General features: G+C 36.6%; 1 pseudogene; it reads left to right on the top strand.

The window, feature by feature from the left end:
- The window catches only part of LOC102467886 (isoleucine--tRNA ligase, cytoplasmic-like), a 67,219-nt pseudogene extending 59,498 nt beyond the window's left edge, over positions 1-7,721 (top strand).
- Positions 7,722-8,031: the final 310 nt, after the last annotated feature.

The raw sequence follows: 8,031 nt of genomic DNA on the forward strand, positions 1-8,031 counted from the left end.
AAAAAAAAAAAAAAAAAAAAAAAAAAAAAGGAGAGTACTTGCACATACTAAATCATATTTCCTCGACCTACACAGGTAAATTCCCTAGGTAATGTGTTTCAAAATTTCAGAATATTGATGTATTTAAAGACTTGAAACCTTTCTATGTATTTTATATTTTTGTGGTTATTGTAAATGGGATTATTGTCTTAAATTATACCTTAATCTATTCACTATTGGTGTATAAAAATGCAATAGATTTTTTGTGTATTTTTTTTATCCTGATACATTACGGTATTCATTTATCACTTCTATGAGTTTTTTTTTTTCTCTTCCTCTTTGTGTGTGAAATGTGTGTGTGTGTGTGTATTCTTCTGGATTTTTTATCTATATAATCATGTCATCTGTAAATAGAGATAATTTTCCTTTTTCATTTCCTATTTGACTTATTTTATTCTTGTCTTATTGCATTGGCTAGAATTTCCTGTGCTGGGTTAAAAAGGAGTGGGGAAAGTGGGCAGCCTTATCTTGTTCCTGTTCTTAGTGAGAAAGCTTTCAGTTTTTCCCCATTCAGAATGATGTTAGGATAATTTTTCCATATACAGATTTAATTTGTTGAGAAATGTTATCCTGCCCTGATTTTGCTGAGAGTCTTAATCAAGAAAGAATGTTATATTTTATTGAATGCTTTTTCTGCATCAATTAATGATTATATGTTTTTTATCTTTCCTTCTGTTAATGTAATGTATTATCTTTATTGTTTTTGTTGAACCATCCTTGCTTCCTTGGGATAAAGCTTACCTGGTCATGGTGTATAATCTTTTTAATGTGTTGTTGGATATGATTTGCTAGTACCTTGTTGAGAATTTTTACATCTGTATTAGTCAGGGATATTGGTCTGTAGTTTTCTTTTTTGTAATGTTCTTCTATTTGAATTTTTCTCTGTCCTATTTCTCACCAATGATAAAATGCATTTTCCACTGTAGCCATGTTGAACTGTTCAAAAGTTCCTTACCATCTTGGGTTATTTGTAGTCTTCTGGAGTGCCTCGTCTTTATTTTCCATCCAACAACAGTTCCCCTCTCTCATAAATTTAGCTGAGTTACCATATTCTCCAGAAAAGCCTCTTGACTCCCTCGTCTAAAACTCATACATCTATTCTGTGCTTTCATTGCTTTCTCTACATAGTTCTAGCTAAAATGTATTTGCCTTGGTAGATGTTACTGATTCACTCATTTTCTATCCCGCTAAGCTGTGAGTTCTTTGAAATTCGAGTGCATATCTCATTTAATACACTCTGTGTCCCTAATGATTAGCACAGGGTTTGTACAAATATGCAAGTACTTGATCTAATGAGGATTTGAGTCAATGAACTAGAAAAATTATGTAAAATATTAGGCAAATAGTTATACATAGAATGATGTAGTTTTATCCATAAGATCTCAAAGTATTCTTCATTGGAAAATATTTTATGGGAATGAAGTTAATCTGGGATTGCTACCTGAAGGGGCAATATGTTAAGTCTATGTGCAGAAAAGGAGATAAGTTAATATAATCAAAAAGTTGAGAGGAGCTCAGCATGTGAACAGAAGATGCTAAGGAAGAAGTAAGTAGGGAGGTTAAAATATAGGCAATAAAATAAAAAACTGAAGGGAGTTTTTTTTTTTTTTCTTTATTTCTTCTGTGTTTTCTTTCTTTTTTTCCTTTTACAACTGGGGCTGAGGACACTGGTTTGCCTTTGGGTTTTTAGGCTTAGCTATGTGAATGTCAGCTGAATATTAGGTTAATTTTATCCTTGCTGCCTTTGCAATAATACCTCATATGAATGTTATGGTACTTATTCTCCATGGACAGGAATCAGTAACAATGATTTATCATCTTGTAAATCTTTCCTTTTTCTCTTGCTCACCTTTGAGAAGTAGCTCAGGTAATTCTAGTTCATGATTTACAGGCTGCTGTTTTATAGAATGTCAAGGAGAGATGTCAAACTATGAGGATTTCAGTTGTTTATTCTGTAAAGAAAGCAAATATATTGGCCAAGAGGAGTGAAAGAGGTATTGAGAGAGAAGAGTAGAGGCAACAAGAAATGAGAGATACTGAGAGAAACAAAATCTTAATAGACATGGCATTATTTGTTTTAAGCACTTTTATTTCTTAAGAACTGAATTAGAGGAGGTTATCTAGGTTCAGTTTTCCTTCAGAAATTTTAGGCTTTGAGATGAAAGTTTTGAAATAGGAAAAGGAGTTGTGGGAAGAAAGAAGTTTGCATAAAAATGCATATGAAAGATGAAAAAGTAAATTAACAAATAAATCCACAGTTTAAAGCTGGACTATTTCATATTTTTCTAATTATTTTCATAAACCATCAATATAGTCTACATTTTTGGCTATAAGCTGACTAAAAGTGCATGGTCTCTTCTGTAAGACTTTCAAGTTCTTTCATGTTCTTGTTTATTTGCCAAATCGAAACTCTTCATCAGATCCAGGGTTAATTCGACCAACTAATAATGTCATATTGGGTGGCACTAATTTATCGACTAACCATATACTTAGTTTTAAAGTAAATCATATAACATTGAGGATTTTTCCCCTTCCCCAGGGCCAAAGAATGTTGGGTTTTAGTAAATTCAGAAAAGGAAAAAAAAAAAGTGGGCTATCAATTACCTTAAACAAGTGACCTTTTGAAACTCTGCAATGTTTAGAAGTCAGCAGTCTTGCAAAGTAGCTTAACAGTAAATAATTAGTCAATGTAATTCCTTATTCAGCCTTTCATCTTGGTCCTACTCTATCATCCACCCTCCATCCTACCATCCCTTTAAACCTGGACACCAGTCTAGGTGTTTTCTCAACCTGTTTAATTTTGGACACTCAGTTTTGTCTCCTAGACTTTTCAAAAACTCTTTAATTCAAGTACTCTCCTTCCTGCTTCTCTTTTTATTTTAAACTCTCATCAACATCAGTGCAGTTGCCCTTTGAAATTTTTGCCTGCCTTCTTCAAGCCACAGGTTCATTCTCCCTACTGTTCCTAGACTTCATTTTTTACTGACACATAAATGCAATTATGTGATAGCGTTCAATGGTTCCCTATAACATGCCTGAATTTTAGTCTGGAGAATCTAGTTTTTATCGCTCTCTTCATTCTCATCTCTCTCTCTCTCCTTCTTGTCATACTTCTTCATTTCTACAACTACTTACAGATCCTAGATTGTGTTAGACTTTTATCTACAATGTTTTCACTCATGTTCTTGCATTTATTTTCAGCTTGTACATCACCTGGCAAACCCCTAAGCATTCCACAAGGCTTAGCTCCCCCAGGAATAGATTTTAAAAACTTTTTATCTGGTTTATATTCATCTGTATTCCCAGAACACTCCGATATTAAGTAAATATTACAGTAATTAATTTTTTAGAAAGACTTTTTTTTCCTAAAGGGCACATGCACTCACTGGAGAGACAGAGAGAAACAGAGACAGAAAGTGAGAAATCATCCCCTAGAGCAAATGGCTACATCACAATCCCTTCTCCTCTATTCTCCTCTCAGGATTTTGGGCACATATGCACATGCTTCCATGTGAGTTTTAAACTTCCTGGTCCAGAACTCAAACCATGGTCAATTACAAGGGAGTCCAGTGACAAAACACTTTGTCTCTTGCTGGTTCCAATACTAATCAATTTTTTGGTTACTCTCTTCACTAAATATAAGTTTCTTAATAGGTATGTCTTTAACTTTTGTATTCCCATTGTCTAATGTAGTTACTGGACTATTTATAGGGTGTTGTCCAGAATTGGATCCCTTAAATTTACTGATGGGTATAAAATCATTCTAGGTTCATCAGAAGCCTCTCTGAGTTGTTTTTCTTTTCTTTCTTTTTTTTTTTTAATATGTTCTTTTCTTCTATGGTTCAAAGCTATAAGGATATTTAAGCTGAACATGTTATGGTTATTTTTCTCCTCCTTCATAGAAAAAGTTATGTTTAACTAGACACTAACAACAACACTCTGAAAGAAGTAGACCCTCTACTCAGAAAGGGGCAGTAGGAATAAAGAAAGACAGAAAAGAATGTTGTGCAGGGCTATCATTAGAGCCTTCTTTCCTGGGACCAGCAGTTGGTATAATGGCTATGTTGCTGGACTCCCATGTAGTCGACTGCAGTGCAAATCCCTGACCTGGTGTCTTAAACTCACTCAGGGTGCGTGTGCGTGCATGCCCAAGATCCTGAGAAGAGAATGGAGGAGAAGGGATTGTGGCATGGCCATCCCCCCTGGAGGGGAGGTTATTTCTTGCTTTCTGTCTCTCTGTCTCTTTCTGTCTTTCTTGCAAGTGCACACACCCTATTGCAAAAACTTTCCCAAAACAAAACAACAAGAACAAAACAACACAAAATAACTTATTTCCTAGATTATGACTGTATCTAAACATGAAGCTATGCCATACCTTGGTACTTTTCAGTCTGTATGAACTTCAATGTTATTCAGAAAGACTCACTCTCCATTTGTCCGTACATGTTTCTGGCCACTTTATAGCAAAAGGGACACATCTCATGGGGCAGTATGTGAAGGATGCTGACAGAAATATCATCAGGATGTTTAGGGAACAGGACTAACTTCTTGCTGCCAGTGATTTCACACACAACTAACCTTCCTGCTGGAAGTCAGACACTCCCCTCATTTACCAAAGAGTGTGCAAGTGCAGAACGTGATGAAGCAGCTGAGAAACAATGACCTGTGTACTGGGTCCCAGAGTTTATGCCAGAAAAGCAATTTGGAAATTAGCCAAAATATGGAAGAAATTGGGCGATTTACAGAAATAGATACTCACCACCCTTCAGCCCCTGGTCCCATTGTGGGTTAGCAATGAAGATAATATGCATTGAGTCACTGGTAGAGTCTAAAGAACTCTCAAGAGCAAAGATTTCAGATCTCTTCAGAGCTGGCACTGAACACCTGACCATTCCTTCTAACTGTGGGAAGGAATCACTGCACCCTATCTCTGAAGTGCTCGGCTGCTCATTTGAGTGGCAGTGTGGTCTACATGTAGGTTCATTTTCCACTTGAAAGTAAAAGCAAGTTTGAGAATGTATTTCTTATAGACTTCATTGCCAAAGGCATCAAACAAACCAAATAATGGCTTCACACCCTGCTGGTGCTGGCCATAGCTATTTCTGGACAATCAGCTTTCAAGAACATGTTTGTGAACGGGCCCATCCTGGCAAGTGGTGATCAAAAATTGAGCAAAAGAAAACAGAATTATCCAAATCTGATTTTGATCATTCATGAGTATGATACTAATGTCCTCAGTTTATATCTGATCAATATCCTGTAGTGAGAGTGAAACATCTGTGCTTTAAGGAAGAGGGTTATATGGGACATACTCATGGATGTGCTGCTTTCATGGCACAATTTCTCTAACTGCTTCATCCAGAGTGTCCTAAGTAAGGTTCCATAAGGAGGAAAAAAAAAATTCTCCAAAAATGAGAACATGATTAGAGAAAGCACCAACATTACCAAATAGTGGACCTTGTTCTTTTGTCCATTGGGCTCTTTGAGACCGAAGTGACAGCTTTTAGGCTTTATACTTTGGTGCCTGTCTAGTCAAGTAGATAGATGTTCTGACCAATTGGCCTGTCAGAATGAACCATAGGAGATTAAAGGGTGAAATGGGATGGAGTATTGTGTTATTATCCTGGAAATCTTGTCTCCTGCTTGCTTTCACTGTGTGGATTTATGGCTCCTTACATGTTTTCACTGTACCCAACATACCAGGATCTAAGTATGCTGAATAACCCTATTTCTGTCCAGTGAAAGGATACACTTAGCATCCACTACCTCATGCTGCCTCATGTTTGAGAAGAACAGACTGACAAGAAAACCAAGAGTGCAGTATCTAAAAATGGAGTCAGTTATTGCTCTTGGACAAATAATACAATACCACAAAATTACTCCAATAAAGCACCCTTTGAAAGAAATTATGGTTATCCATCAAAATCCAAAACCTCTTAACAATGTTAAGAGTTAAATCTTTGGAGGAGTATATCATTCAGGAACTGAATGTCCAAAAAGTTACACTGTACACTGAAAAAAAAAAAAAAACCAAATATATATGCAGCTGAGACCAGAACAGGATCACATGATCCTAGGATAGTATCTGAAGAGAGCTTTATAAACAGTGATGACATCCATCAACCAGGTGAACAATGAGGAACCAAACTGATTCCAATAGAATGGGACAATTCTCATGGAAGAACATGAACTACATGAGCATGATATCCACCTCATGTACACCTTTGATGAGGCCACAGATGGGAATGCAGTTTGAAGCATGCTCAGATGCTCAGGCTTTGGTTCTATTAGACAAAAGCCCTGACTAGTCAACAGTGGGTGAAAGATTGGCTCAGGAAGTCACAAATCAAATCCAGAAACTCTGCAAAAAGTACAATCTAGTTCTGACTGGTAAAATGACAGTTTATTAATAAAAACACAATGTGGGGCTAGCAAATGGTATGGGGATTAAGGTACTGGACTCTCACATGGTGGACCACAGTTTGAATCCTGGACCTGGTAGCTTGAAAATCATACCAGGCATGTGTTTGTGTATGCCCAATTTCCGAGAGGAGAATGGAGAAGAAGGGATTGTGGGGTGACCATCCTCCTTTAGAGTGGGGTCGGGTGTGTTGCTCGATTCTCACATTCCGTCCCTCTGTCTCTCTTCTGTGAGCACACATGCTCCATGAAAAACCTAAAAAGTGCATAAATAAATACACATTAAAAAATCTTAATGAAAAAGAAAAGTATATGAATAGTGTTCTTGAAAGTTACATGGAGTTTATATTTACTGCCATAAAGTCTCCCTTGAAACTACATCCTATTCATGCATCAGATAAAATCCTCATTCATAGAAAAACACAGTTAATAGGATCTAAACTAGAAATTATTTGCACCAGAGGATCATCCCTTCCTGGTCTTACTTGTCCATAAGTTAACATTTATGCAATTGGCTATGAGTAAGGTAGAATATTTTCACAAAAACTTCAATGTTAAATCTTTTAAAACAGATGAGTATCTTTACTAGTATTTTTGGTGTTAAAAACACAGAACTGGTCAGTCTTCTGTGGTATAGTGGTGTACCAGATTGTGAAGCAGGAAGCCACGGGCTCATCATGGTTTGAATTCCCAACCTGGTCAGCCTGAAACATGTGAGGCTTGAGCACAAATATCCAGGATTCTGGTCAGTTGGAAGGCTAGAGGAAGGGGATCATGGCATGACTGAGCCTTGTGGAGGGTGTTTTTCTCTCTGATGCCCTATCCTAAACAACAAATACAGAGCTGACTGTCCTCTATGGTGAGACAGAGATATAAAATTAAACCAGCTTACTGAATCTGAGTGGAAAAATACTGTGCATAACTGCAGAATGGGCTACTTTATGAACCAACCTCCCCAGTGCTTTTTTTTTTTTTCTCAGAGCATCACCGTGCAGTTTCTGGGCATAGAGCCACAAGGCAGTTCAATGAGAACCATAAGCATTCTCCTGCTGGAAAACCCACTTAGGCAGAACGAACTCATTCACCAGGGTCTTCTGTACAAAGTACACAAGGTGCTTGGTCTTTGATGGAGGAAAATAAAGTTGCTACTGAATGATACTAAGGTGAATGAAATTATGAACAATTCTCATGAAAACCTGGCATATGATGACGGTGTGTTTCTGTATCACCAACATGACATACTTCTAATACTCAGTTGTTGAATAGTTTAGTCAATCTTTCCTTGATTTATAGACATCCTCTATACATATTTACACATAAATACACATGGACACATGAATACATTAACAATATTTCCTTCAGGTGCATGTGTGGTATGCTGTTTTAGTCTAAAATTCAAATGGAATTGATTGATCAAGTGACTTAAAACCTCACAGTAATGCTTATACTTAACATTAAAAACTTGCACAGTCATGTTGAAGGAGGGTTATAATGTTACTTCAGCACCACAGAGTATATGCTTGTGTTCTATAGTACAAAAGTTTCAAATGATTTAAATGTTAAATGACATTA

This window comes from Tupaia chinensis, unplaced genomic scaffold (genome assembly GCF_000334495.1).
Source record: "Tupaia chinensis unplaced genomic scaffold, TupChi_1.0 Scaffold144255_1, whole genome shotgun sequence".
In the NCBI taxonomy this organism is placed as follows: domain Eukaryota; kingdom Metazoa; phylum Chordata; class Mammalia; order Scandentia; family Tupaiidae; genus Tupaia; species Tupaia belangeri.